Raw genomic sequence first — 12,793 nt, forward strand, 5'->3', positions numbered from 1 at the left:
CTGGTATAGTGACATAAATACCAATTGTTTTTGTCACTTGAGGTGTTGTAGGGTAGTTTCTGACGCGTGAGATCCAAACAAACATCGTCCTCCAAAGTCAGCTTTATCAGATTTATTCATCAGAGATTGTACTGGTCATAACTCACAGTTTTGCTGCACAATGCACTTATGATATCATTGAATGCAGGGCCGTGCACAGGGGGGTGGCCCGGTGGCCAGAGCCACTGCCCCTCTGCCCTAATCGACTGAGGTGCCCCTTTTCCCCACCGCTCCGCTCAAAGCATTCCGGTGATTCCGCGAATCCGCTCCAGGTTTTCCCGCTCGCTCCGCAGCATCACTCACAGTATGTGTCTGCGGCGCTTGTGAGCACGACAGTTCACGAAAGCTGTCGCATTAACAGGTAGGCTATGCAAGACAGTGGTTGAATCTGCGAAATTAGTCGATCAGATCTGATCTAATACAAATAACTACATTTTCTGTTGTTGGCACACTTTGTAGACAAGACAACCATAAAAAAAAAAAAAAAAAAAAAAAAAACAATGCCTTCACAAAAAAGAAGACAGAGACAGAGAGAGAATGAGTGCCCGTGCAATTTTGGAAACATTTAAGGATTTTGATGCTCATGTTGTGTTTCCAACACTTTTCAAGCTGCTGAAAATCTTTGGAACACTACCTGTCTCAACAGCCACTGTTGAACGCTCATTCTCGAAGTTGAAGCTGGTCAAAACAAAACTTCGTAATGCGTGTGGACAGGAACGACTCTCTGATCTTCTGCTTCTGGCCATTGAAAAAGACATCCCAATCATAAAAGATGAGGTTATTAAGATATTTCAGGACATGGTACCAAATAGAAAGGTTTTGCTGTAAAAGGAAAAGGTAAATAACAAAATATAAAACGGACGATAAATAGTTTATTATCACCAATGTGTAATTATGAATCATAAAAAAATTTAGTTATCAAGATCTTTCAGGACATAGTACCAAATAAAAAAGTGTTGCTGTAAATGGAACAAGTAAATATAAAAAAGTATCAGTAATGTGTAATTGTGATGTTCTATCAAAACTTCTACAATAAAGTCTGAAATTTATTTGAGCGTGTACTGTCTTCTTTTTGAATTGTACATTTTGTAATAACTGGATAATTTGTGTTAACAAGCAACCACCCCCTTAGTGCCCCTTTTTTTGGTTTAGGCCACTGCCCCTCAAAATGTCTGTGCACGGCCCTGATTGAATGCTGCCACATAATCACATCCAAACACGTTCAAACACGATCTCCAGATACGGTCAAACACGGTCAAAAAATGTTGTGCTTCCCTCTAATTACACACCTGCCCTCTCTTCTTCTTCTTCTTTTCATTTTTTGGCAGATTGCAACCATGAATTTTAAAGGTGCATACCGTCACCTACTGTATCAGAGTATGTAACATGAGCTATATCCATTGGTACTACTTTATATCAAAAAAATAAAAATAAATAAATAAATAAAAAAATAAAATAAATAAATAAATAAAATAAATAAATAAAATTCTATATCCTATTGTATATCCCTATATTTCACCTGCCCTCTCTTACACTTTACCTACCTATATACTAATTTAGGCCCACACTCCACCCAGTGGTAAAACACAGAATTAATATATTCTGAGCCATAATGGCTCTTACACCTGGAATTTATGTCTTGGGTCGTTAGGCGATGTCCCGGTAAAATCGATTCTGACACAGATTACAGCCAACGGATCGATCATTTATATTATGCATACTATGTAAATCATTATATAATTATACAGTTCATAAAGATAGTTGCACTATTTTTTTTCTGTTGCACTGAATATTTCTCACTCATTTTGTATGTAGTTTGTGAATCATTTGCACTGTTTTGCACTGTATTGTTGAAGACAATTTGTGCAATTGTTTTTACTATATCTAGTTTGTGTTTATTGTTCATACTCCGATTGAAAGTATATTTCTCAGAAGAAGAAAAAAGAAATGACATTTATATTTAAACGAAAATCTAAATGAGTGTTTTATGCCTTAATTTGATAACCAGAAAAATGTAAATGCACAACAGAATTTCTGAGGGGAAAAATATTTCATAAGGCTATTTTAAGAAAATGTAATGAATGAAGTTGTTTTTATGCATTTAAATAATTACACATGCTAAAAAAAATAAACATATGGTGAGGAAAAAAAAAACATTTCATAGGGCCCTAAACATGTAATTTTTGTTAAACTTTAAATAAATTGCTGTGAAAATGTATTTATTATGAATGAAATTAATTAGACATGCTTTTTGATGAATACAATTAAATGTAACCATTAAAAAGGAGTTAAGAAAAAATAAAACGGATTTTATAGGGCCCTTAAAAGTAAAGTAATAAGTAGTGAAGTTACTTTTCAAATGCAGTAACTAGTAAAGTAATCTCATTACTATTTACAGAAGTAACTAGTAACTAATTAAATTTTTTGAGTAACTACCCCAACACTGACTCCTTTGAAACCTCTTTCTTAAGATGTTATTTACAAGAAACTAGATTAAAACCAGTCAAATACGAAATAAAAATGAGTTTTCGCCCAGTTTTTCAGTTTTCGAGACTAAAATCTTAAAGATCTGAAGACAGAATAAAAACTGTGGCATCTGAGACAGACACATATTTGATAATCATACTGTACATCATGTGCTGAAATAGTGAATCACAAATATTCTGGAAACACATATCTGAGCTCTGACTGTATAAACTCATCTGAGAGAAGGTTGAGTGAGTCACACAGCGTCCTCTACTGGAGAAGAAGAGGAACAACACAGGAGCTTCAGCATTACATCAGATATTCACTCATTTCAACCAGATCTATTAATGTAGTACAAAGAACAGAGGAAATTACATTTACATTAATTATTCCACTCTCAATAATGGAGATGAGCACTGAATTTACATAAAGTCATTACGCAGAAGATCTGAATTTAGACATTTATATGGATGTGATCGATCACTTTTTTCTGTGGCATGTTATAGAAAAGAAAGAGATCAACTCTGTTCTAAAATATTAATCTGAGAACTATTTAAACAGTTTTGTTTTTATGGATATTTTTATATAAACATAACAAGGATACTGGATGATATTTAGCAATAAAAACAATGCCATTTACAGTCCATATCTCATATTCCCTAAATGTCTGGTACTGGTGTCACGTGGATGGGAAATAACCATGGAAATGATATGCAGATGAGGTTATGCATAGTAAAACTAGGCGTCTTAAGCTCCATATATGGTGATTTCTGGGAGGAGTCTGGGTGCAGATGCACTTACACACAATCTTCCCCTGACTGGGATTTATAAAGGGATTTTTACACAGATTCTGGAGTAACACATGAACCAGACTCTAATGTTTCAGATCTTTGTTTGCAGATATGAAGAGAGAGAAAACTTTTGAGATTAAAACTAATACTTTAAATGATTTGAGTTGTTTTGTTCAGAAGTTGAGTCAGTGTGTTGTACTCTGATCTAAACTGATTTTACACACACTGTAATAGAATTGACCAAAACACTAGTGCACTCTATGGCCCTAAATACACTCAAACACAAACACTAATATGACTGGATATGTGACTGGCGCCATCTAGAGACAAAAAGACAAACACAAGAGTTTAAAATGTGTTCATACAAACTCACTTTCAGACATTCAAGAGTCATTTTAGTAACATCATCCAGTGTTCAGATCTCTGTTTAGGTTTTTATTTTTCATTATTTAATTTAAAAGCCAAATGCTTTTGGTTAATAAAGGTTATGATTGTCTTATTTTTCAAGGATTAGAAATAAAACACTGCATATATAAATCAGTGTGTGTGCTATAATACAGTATGGAGCACAAGAGAGAGTGTGTGAAGAACAGTGCTCCAGACTCATAGCAGCAGATTCAAGCTTATAGTTGTCTTTTCTATTGCATTGAGTAGTACACCTTCTCCAGGTGGAGAGGGCGCTATCCTATAAACTGTAGCGTGTAGAACATGACGAGGAGAAGCCGTGCTGCAGATACAGTCTTTGACCTCGCTCTGGATCTGTGTTGCTGGAGCTTTTGCTTATAGGAGAAAACTAAACTCCAAGCGCTACAGAGGAATATTTAAAGACATTTAAACCAGTTCACATTATTTGTTTTGTACTTTATATTTATTTGCAATAATACCGACAAACATTCCACGACAACAATCTTGGATTTTCTTGGATTCGGGCTGTGAAACAATAACAGCGGGATACAGGGAAAACCCAACAGTGTTACACACAGTTACTCTGTTACTGTTAGTCTGTCAGCAAATTACAGTACAGTGAGATTACAGTACAGAAAACACTATTACAGCAACACAAACACTGGTACAGTAAACACTTACAACTGTACATGCAACACTATACAGCACCTTCACACACAAGCAACACACAAATATGATGTTAAATAGTGTTATTTCAGCATATATATATATATAAAACAGTTAATTAAGGCCAGTCATCTGAGCCATAAATAACAGAAATGCTGTTTCACAGTGTATTATAAAGAAACTAATAGCATGAATATGTGACTATGTTTGTGAGTGTTTGGGTCCTGTAATGGAGCGCTGTCTGTTCAGATCGATTCACTCCTTCCAGGTTCTCACCATGATATGATCTCACACATGACGAGTGGTTGGAGAACGGATAAAAACATGCAGATTAGTTTAGCATAACTCAGTCGTACAAACACAATAGTTGTTGCATTCTTTTAGAACAGACTGAAAAGATGAGAAATGAATGTTCAATAAACAGTATGGAAGAGTATGAAAATATTCAGAGAAATATCCACCTTATTTTGCAACATTTAAGCATTTTTCTGTGAATGTGTAATTCTTTATTTCCATTAGCTGTAATGTGGAAATAACTAGGATTAGAGTGCTGTAAACGGTAAATCTATTCACACTACAGACCGGTGTATTTATACAGTAATTATGACTATACATTAAAATAACATGACAAGCAATAAGGCAGTTGTTTCAGGGTTTTTCTCCAGCCCTCATCGAACACACCTGAACCGGTTCATCAAGGTCTTCAGGATCGCTAGAAAGAGTGAGTTTGATCAGGATTGGAGATAGACTCTGCAGGAAAGTGGATCCTGAGCCAGACTTGAGAATCTCTACAATACTGGACTGGTTTTTCAACGTCAGGAAGCATAACGTGCTAAAAATAACTGGAACTGTACAACAGCGGAAGCCAGATACTGTACATTTAATAACAAATAGTCACGCCTGCATTTCTGTTAGCATTAAATAAGGTGGATAGAATCTCTTAAATGAATCACAATATACAGAAATACAGAAATGAAAATGCATGAAATATATGATGCAGTGAACACTCAAACTGATATTTTGTCAAAGAAAAACGAGTCTCTGTGTGATGCAGATGTGAAAATAATCTCATAAAGTGCTGCTCCAGATCAATAAAACGGTTCTCAGACACAGATCTGAGAAAGAAACGGTTCATTAGTCTGTTAGTTTGTGATCAGATGAGTCTGAAAACAGTTCTGGAGCTGAAGAGACTGGAGTCTGGAGACTGGAGAGATGGAGTCTGAGATGATGAAGATGATGATGATGTTGATGATGATGAAGATGTTCAGGTCTTCAGCTGCTGGTGTTTCACTGATGTTGTGTGTTCTTGAGAAAGTTCTGAAGAGCTTTTAACATCAGAATGAAACTTTCCCTCAACTCCTGGATCATCTGAAACTAGAAATATATATAAATCAGATTATCCACATATAGATTGTTTGAATGTATAACTTTATGTTCTTGATCATTAATACATGTCTATTAAACAATCACAGATCTGTTTCATTCATCTGCAGAAAGTCTGAAGAATCTGTCTGAATGTGAGCAAACACTTACTCGATGGTCTTGATCTCTTCATACTGTCACATCTCTGTCTGCTTTTCTCTTGAGATCCAGTGGATTGTGTTTCATTTCTCTCCTCCATTTTTCTCTCTGTCCTGTTGGTTTTTGCTCGTCTGTGGTTTCTGATGCACCAGCTGTTTTCTGTTTGTTTTCTTATAATTATAAAAACAAACAATCTAATGTTATATTATTACACACATTCAATAATGTAGCAGCTATTAAAACAATTCTGATAAAATTGCAAATAATCCAGTCACCATATGAAAATAAAGCTGTACAATAATAATAAAAAAACAATAATAATAATAATAATAAAAGTTCTGTACCTGTGAGAAGAGGAAAAATGCAGATTGATCCAGAATGTTTTTAAAACCGTCCTGAATCTCGATTAAGAAAAGGTCTTGAAGAAATAAAGATCCAGAGTGAATCCTGCTGTCCTGATCCTCAGCAGCTGAAGAGAGCTCCATCTGCACCGCAAGCTGACACAGGTACAGGTACAGCTCTTACACAGGTGTGCTCTTACTTTTTACACTGTGCAGGTGTGGGGCGGGGTTTTTTTTTTTTTTTTACTTTTACTTTTCAGTTCTTCTGGCAGTGGGCGGATCATGGCATGAGCAATATATGCGGTTACCTAGTGTGGCTTTCTTCTCTTTGATGTACTTCATTTTAAGCGGTTTCTATAGCGTTATCTTAATGTCGAGAGCTAATAATATCAAGTGATGCATGTAATGCGAGTGCACGAATCTCTTCACTCGGAAGCGGATTTGCTTCACAAAACTGGACTTTTAAACAGACGGTGTTCTCTGAATGGACTCTGGCTCAGATATTGCGTGTGCACGCTCAAACTTTGTCACTGAAGACCAGAAGAGCTTTTTTAATTCAGGGGAAGACTAGGCTTATCCCACTAAATGGAAGCAAGCTGATTATAGTCAGCCTTCTCTAGTTATTTATTTTATGATTTAATACTTGAGTTAAGTGCTTATTGTAAATATGCATTAATTGTATTATTTTATTTAGTTAATTTGCAGGTTTGCACTTCTTAATAGAGTACATTAGATTATGCCATATTATTATTTTATTTTTTTTGCAAATGTTGCTCTAGACACGCCCCTTCTGTGGTGGGTCTGCTGTTTACTGATTTTACTCTGATAAGTGGTGATTTTGGACCACCTTGATGCAAGCTTCCACTATCCACCTTATTCTTCCCTTAAGTGAAGGAAATTTTACATGTCTGGCTTCCAGTGGCATTCGTATTCACGTGTATTAAAATGAACCAGATTCTGTGCACGCTCACAAATTCTCTCTTTCGTGCAGTTTAATGTGATGCAGGAGCAATTATATGGAATTACATTTGTTTCAATAATAATGAACGAAACCTTATAAAACTGAATGTAACTTTTTCAGAAACTATCAAAAATATGCCATTACAAAAGAAGAAAAAAACAATGAAAACAAAAAAAATGAACTCATTCGCACAAATTTAACAGGCTCTTCAAATATACTTCATTCTTTGTTAATGTTTTTCAAAGATTCGTTTTCGATAATCGTAGATTCTGAATTCATTGCCACAGATTTCGCTTACGTTTCGCAGTTTTTCGTTTGGTGTTTTGACACAAACCTCTCATGGGGGCGGGCTTAACAGTGATCTACTCTGATTGGATAGTGAGCTTTTGATGGACAGGTGCTCTCTGACGAGGAAGTACAGACGCCACCCAGTGGCGCACATATTGAAAGCTCTCGCGATAATTAAATCTGGTCTCCACCGCAAAAAAATCTTTTTCACAGTCAAAGTGAAAGACATTTATTTTAAGCTCATACACAGGTTCTACCCTGTAAAGAAGTGAATATGACATTGATCTTACACGCTTTTTTTGTTCGAGTTCTGAAGAAACTGTACACTTATTTTGGTCATGTCACTAAACTCAGAAACTTTGGGATGATATTGGTGTTTGTCAATTGTAAGATTTTGCCAGGCTTCTCAGTACATATGAAAAACATTATATTTGGGTATTATGATTCTGACCCCACAGATGAAAATATCAGTTTGGTAACTAAACAAATTTCACATTCACAAATGCAAATTCTCCAACTGTAAACCTGTCTTCTCTGTTTTCCTAAAAGAAATGGAAAACTATTTCAGTGTAATCTGAGTGTCTAATAAGAAAGCTAAGGACTGTTAGATTTGCTCTGCCTTTGATCTCCTTGTTAAATTTTGTTTAGATTTTGGCCCTCTTTTTATTCTTTATGTTTTTTTTGTGATGGATATAATGTGATGTATGTTTATACCTTTGTATGTTTTTGTTCTCTGCATTAATAAAAATAGAAAAAGAAAAAAAAATCTCTAGTGGTGATTTGTATGCAATACGTCATGCCTTGTGTTACTAAATATATATTCGATCATCAGTAAAGATGAGCTTTCTGGAGACAGAGGCACGGAGCAGCATCATCTTCCTCCTCGCTTGTCCTTCAGGTAGCTTGAAGTAAGTTTGTGTTACTGAAGTAACGAATAACATCGATACAAGTTTTTCATGTTACAGTGTGCTACAGTTTGTTGCGGGTTATTATTGTCATTCAGTAACACAAACATACTTCAAGCTGCCTTGAAGGACAAGAGCTCATCTTTACAGACTGAGACGATCGAAGGTCAAATATTATTTACATATTTAGTAATACAAATCACAATCACGAGAGCTTTCCAATATACGCGCCACTGGGTGGCGTCTGTACTTCCCAGTCAGAGAGCACCTGTCCATCAAAAGCTCACTATCCAATCAGAGTAGATCACTGTTAAGCCCGCCCCCATGAGAGGTTTGTGTCAAAACACCAAACGAAAAACTGCGAAACGTAAGCGAAATCTGTGGCAATGAATTCAGAATCCACAATTATCGAAAACGAATCTTTGAAAAACATTAACAAAGAATGAAGTATATTTGAAGAGCCTGTTATATTTGTGCGACTGAGTCATTGTTTTTTTCTTCTTTTGTAATGGCATATTTTTGATATTTTCTGAAAAATTTACGTTCAGTTTTATAAGGTTTCGTTCATTATTATTGAAACAAATGTAATTCCATACAATTCAAGAAGGTTTCCATCCACTGTAAAGTTTCAATGCATACACCCCTCATCACACTATAATTATTTTCTCCATTGAAAATCTAACGTGAAGACATATGTATATAACAAATGTTATAAGAAGAATGTGTTATTGTGGATGTGGATCATGCACAGAAAGACAAAATCCCTATTAAAGACACAATCATGCTGTAAAATTGGTTTGTTGGTTGGTTTAACTTACAAGTAGCATAATATTTTTGCCTTTAAATTTAGAATTCATTTAAAGTAAAAATTTGAGTTGATATAAAAATATATATTTATCAACTAATACTTGTATGTTACAGTTAGCTCATACAGTGTTATTATTTATTTTATTTTTTATCTAATTATTAATGTGCTTTTTGTGTGTCTAGTTTAAATTGTTTATTTTTAAGACAAAGATCTGAACTCCTGGTTTGTGAGGTTTACCTGCATTTGAGACGTTAGAGAAACCTTTCTTGTCTTTCTCTTACTGGCACAAGGCAAGGCTTGCAGGACGAGACGTGTGTTTTTATCTCTCTGAAAACATCTCAGGTTACGAATGTAATCATGGTTCCCTGAGTGGAGAATGAAACACTGTGTCCTCTATCTATATCTATCCTTTCTATCCTCTATGCAGTTCAAAGTTTCCTTGAAAAGGATCTATAGATTTGGCAAAATACCAAACATATGTTATGAGCACAAGATTTAGGCACAATGGGTTGTTTTAAAACAAAGTTTTACTTCTAATGAAAATAGCATGGTACAGTTTGTTTAGTTCAGCTCATTTGAAGCAGTGCAGGAGACAGAGCAGAGCATGGTGATAAATGAGGACATGTACATATTTATGTCTTTATGCTGTCTTTTGTCTCTAAATGACTCAGACAGATAAACTAAATTTGAGATTTTGTCCCAAACATTAAGGATGAGAGTATACTGTTTAGTCGTATCGTTATAAGGCCTCAGTTTGTTTTTATTTTTTGGGTTCATATGTTTAGGTCTTCAGGAAGAACAAAAGAAGTAAAAAAACCATGCCCGGTTGGCGTTACACCATCCTGTCTGAAAACCTGTGCTGGCCGGCTGGCCCCCATCTTAACACAGATCTTCAACAGATCTCTAGAGTTGTGTGAAGTGATTTCCTCCAAAAATAATGCAAAATCAATCGGATCCATCACTCTTAGTCACAAGTAAACACGGAGAACTCCATGGGCTAAAACTCTGCTTAGCTAGACCATTTATCACACGAATACTCAACTTCAGATTTCATCACAGAACGTTTAAAAACATTCGATCTATAAGCATGTTGCTTATTGGGAGCGGCATTATCCACGTCAACGTCGTGTTGCAAAATAGTAGTACGAGAAGGAATGTCATAAAATAATGAAGGAAAGACGTGGATTACTTTTTTCACATCTATTTCTAAAAAAATCATCTGTTTGAGCTGCGACTTTCTCACTGGTGTCTTGTACGTTTAAATCATCTGACTTCAAAACAATGACTTTGTCATTTGGCTTACCTATCTCCACCAACAGAGCATCGTTCACAATCCATGAAAGTAGAGGATAAATGATCTGCATCAGAGTATTTACGAGCTTGTGCTCGTGTCACTGCACAAACAGGAAAAACCTCAGGGAATTTCTCTAACAATTTATCAGTGTAATCCGACAAAACAGGTTTATCACAAACTTCCAGCAGAGGAAGAATTTTACCACCTGCTATATCATTACCAAGAATGAAGTTCACTCCATGCACTGGTAAACTGTCACGCACTCCAACTTTCACAAGTCCTGAAAACAAATCTGACTTCAAATAAAGTTGATGCAAAGGAACCTTCAGAGTGCTCATTTCGAGACTGCGTACTAACACGTGACTTCCAGAAAAAGTACGCTCAGAGAAAGGTAATGTATCAGCCACTATAAATGACTGCATCGCCCCTGTATCACGCAACATAGTCACCTTGACTTGATCCAGAGGTTGTTCACTAACAGACACAAAGTCATCACAACTCTCACAGTCCGTGAGATCAACAGTCTTAACAAAGACGACACTTTTAGTACTGGCACCCTGGTCCTTGCATTTTAAAAAAGACAGTCAGCAATAAGGTGTCCTGGCTTATGACAATAAAAACATTCCCTTCCTTCCTTAGATTTTGTATCATTTTTAGAACGCCATTGATCTTTCGAAACAGCGGGAACAGACAAAACCTTCTCAGTATGAGCAGGAGTAAAAACACCCTTGAGAGTCAACACAAACTCATCAGCACAAACAGACGCCTGGGACAATGATGTCACCTTTTGTTCATTAAGATATACAACAATACGCTCGGGAGTAAAACTTTTAAATTCCTCTAACAAAACCAGCTCACGTAAAAAATTAAAATCTGACACTTTATTCGAATAACACAACCTATCAAACAGCATACTCTTTTCTTGTGCAAATTCAACAAACGTCTGATCTGAACCTTTCCTATGATTCCTAAACCTGCTGGCAACAGGAAGTGACATTCATTTCCTTGCCTTCATTTTTCTCTCTGTCCTGTTGGTTTTTGTTCGTCTGTGCTTCAGCTGTTTACTGTATGCATCATTTAATTTCTACAGCAAACATATTTCTTTTTTTATAGTACATTGCAAATATATTAGCAATTAATTGTACCATTATTAAATATATAAAACTATATTTTCATGTTTAAACAATTGTAACTCAGTTTCTGTGTGTGCATATGTGTATACACACACACACACACACACACACACACACAATTTCAAATAAATGCAATTTACAAATTACATGGAAATTTCACTTTAAGTATGTTTTTAGAAATAAAATTTTATATTTAGAATTTATATGAAGTATATTTTGGTCTCATCTGACAGCTGAATCTGATTAGAATTGTGGTAAACTTAATTTGAGAGGGAATTGCATTGAGAGGAAATACTGATGTGCTTCTATCTCCTCTTGATCTCCAAGCATTTGTCTTAAGATTTTAGGAACTTTTTGTTTAATTTTAGTTATTTTCAGTACTTACATTCCATGTTTAACAAAGCTCATGCTATAAGAAGAATCGTTACTGTTGTTCCCAGACAGATGTTCAAAAGGTTGTGCAACATACCGGCACACAGCTTTACACACAAGATTTGACACGTCTCTGTCTGTCTGGAAGTGTTTCCTGCTGCACACACCTCAAGGCCGCTCACAAAATAGTTGATTCTTCATGTGATTTCTGGATCCGGAAAGATTCCAACAGCAGATGTGTAACTTGTCTGATCTTAATTCCCGCAGTTGGAGAGTTTGTGTTATTGATTTAAATTTTCTAAAACACTTTTTGCTTGTAAAGAGCATATGCGAGTAGGCGTCAACTATCATGAATATTATTGTGATTTACACCTGAGAAGACAAAGACATTGTTGTTATTATGTCTGTATACAACGATAAGTAGACCCTTTACGGATTCAAATAATGAATTGCTCTTATCTGTACGATCAAAACTGAAAGTGTAATTTAAGTTATTACTGTAGATGAAGTGACCCCAACTAAGCAAGCCAGAGGCGACAGCGGCAAGGAACTGAAACTCTATTGGTGAAAGAATGGAGAAAAAAACCTTGGGAGAAACCAGGCTCAGTTGGGGTCAGTTCTCCTCTGACCAGACGAAACCAGTAGTTCAATTCCAGACTGCAGCAAAGTCAGATTGTGCAGAAGAATCATCTGTTTCCTGTGGTCTTGTCCTGGTGGTCCTCTGAGACAAGGTCTTTACAGGGGATCTGTATCTGGGGCTCTAGTTGTCCTGGTCTCCGCTGTCTTTCAGGGATGTAGAGGTC

The 12,793-nt window shown here is 35.8% G+C and overlaps 1 long non-coding RNA gene across 1 annotated transcript; it reads right to left on the bottom strand.

Moving 5' to 3' along the window:
• Positions 1-4,213: 4,213 nt before the first annotated feature.
• Positions 4,214-6,373, bottom strand: LOC113078478 (uncharacterized). The gene is made up of 3 exons (XR_003281528.1): positions 6,233-6,373; positions 5,901-6,058; positions 4,214-5,741 (listed from the first exon to the last, which is right to left on the bottom strand). It is a non-coding gene; the product is annotated as an uncharacterized LOC113078478 (long non-coding RNA).
• Positions 6,374-12,793: the final 6,420 nt, after the last annotated feature.

This window comes from Carassius auratus, unplaced genomic scaffold (assembly GCF_003368295.1).
Source record: "Carassius auratus strain Wakin unplaced genomic scaffold, ASM336829v1 scaf_tig00025783, whole genome shotgun sequence".
NCBI lineage: Eukaryota > Metazoa > Chordata > Actinopteri > Cypriniformes > Cyprinidae > Carassius > Carassius auratus.